Source organism: Arachis duranensis, chromosome 5 (genome assembly GCF_000817695.3).
Source record: "Arachis duranensis cultivar V14167 chromosome 5, aradu.V14167.gnm2.J7QH, whole genome shotgun sequence".
NCBI classification, from domain to species: Eukaryota; Viridiplantae; Streptophyta; class Magnoliopsida; order Fabales; family Fabaceae; genus Arachis; species Arachis duranensis.
In genome coordinates, this window is record NC_029776.3 from 80,171,331 (window position 1) to 80,173,232 (window position 1,902).

The window sequence follows — 1,902 nt, forward strand, 5'->3', positions numbered from 1 at the left end:
TAAGGATTGAATATGATTGATGTATGATGATGAATGAGATGCGATTGAGAATGATGTGGATGTTGTTGAATTATAATTGAATTATTTATATAGCTTATGAATTTGAATGATCTGAGATACGAGATTCCCTGGATTAAGTGTCGTGGCTTGCCACCACGTGTACCAGGTTGAAAACTCGATACTCTGTTGATCCTACGACGTAAGTGTGACCGGGCACTATATAAATTCTCGGGAATGTTACCCCCATTGAGCAATATTGATTATTTGAGAAAAAGTTATGCATAGGCTCTTGGGGATGCACGTCAGGGGACAATCTAAGTATAATTCAGACTTGTCGGGTTGGCTGGATAACCGACAGATGAGCCTCATCAGCCATAGGACAGGCATGTATCATATGCATATTACTTGAATTACTTGCTTGTGCATTAGTTGGGTGTGCCTAACTGTACTTGCCATGTTAAATATGTAATTGTTACCTGCTGTACTTGTAACCTTCTTGTGCTTGTTTATATCCGTTTAACTGTCTGTGAAATACTGATGGAACTAAAGGTATGGAGGAATGGCAATATGGGGTTTAGATTTAAGGTTAAGTCAAGTTGGGTACTCATAGAAAACCACCTTTTATGGCTTCTGTTTAATACTTTAAACTCTATAATCTGAGTGTCGGCATTCTAGGATTGCCTCTGGCATTCCCAGGACCTTATATCTTATGTGTGTGGTACCTTTACCATACTAAGAACCTCTGGTTCTCATTCCATACTATGTTGTCGTTTTTCAGATGCAGGTCAAGAGGTATCTCACTAGGCATCTGGACACTTGAAGCGAAGTGGTTGGGCTATTTTGTTGTCCAGTGATTTATATATATGTACTTAGCTTTCTCTCCACATAACTTGTTCATTTTGATCTTCTTCAAAGTTTATGGAGAAACAGGATTTTTTTGTTTATTGTGTGTGTGTGTGTGTGTGTGTGTGTAAATATTCTCCGGCCAGCCTTGATTTCGCAGGCTGAGTTAGGAGCTTGTTATTTTGTACCTTTGGTTTTCTATTCCTACTTTTATTATCTTACGTTTGATAGTTATAGTTTTCTTCACACGCAAGTTATTTCGTTTCCAGAGCGTTGCGCTTTTTATTTCGCGATTTTTTTTGTTTTACCTATTTTCCAAGACTCCTAATTTATTATATTTCTTCTACTATTATATGTACACATTTTATTTTAGAGGTTGTAGTGTTTTATCACCTCTGTGTTACATTCTAAGTGTAATACTTTGTGTGATAGGGTATTACAGATAATATTTTTAAATTTTAAACATATAAATATTATCAAAATATAGAAAAATAATGTAAGTTGGATGGGAAGAGAGAAGAACATTATCAATACTTAGAGGCCAGTTTCTGGTGGCCATAAGAGTGGTGACTATTGGTGATTAATATTTGATTTGTCAATAAAAAAGTAACATATGACAATCTTTGTTAACATTAGAAAGAATTAATGGAGCCCTAATAAGGATTAGCAATAAAGTAAGTGCAGTAATTTTATCATTTTGTGATCTAACAATTTGAATGTCCATTGGCAACATGAAATGAGTTCGAAAAAAATAAAAATTAAAAAAAAAAAGATAAATTTTTTGTTATCCGCAACTCCTTTATAAATTAGATATTGATTCACTAGAAAAAAAATAACTAAGTTCCAAAAATAAATGTTAGATTAAGGAATTAATTTTAAATTTTTTTATTAAATAAAACGTTTGCACTCTTTATCAATTAAATAAAGTTTAATTTTTTATTTATTATAATTTATATCAATTACATATATTTAAAATTTAGGATTTAAAATTTATAATTTATAATTTAAAAGACAATAAAAATCAACTTAGATAATTTAAAATTATCTTATTTACTATTA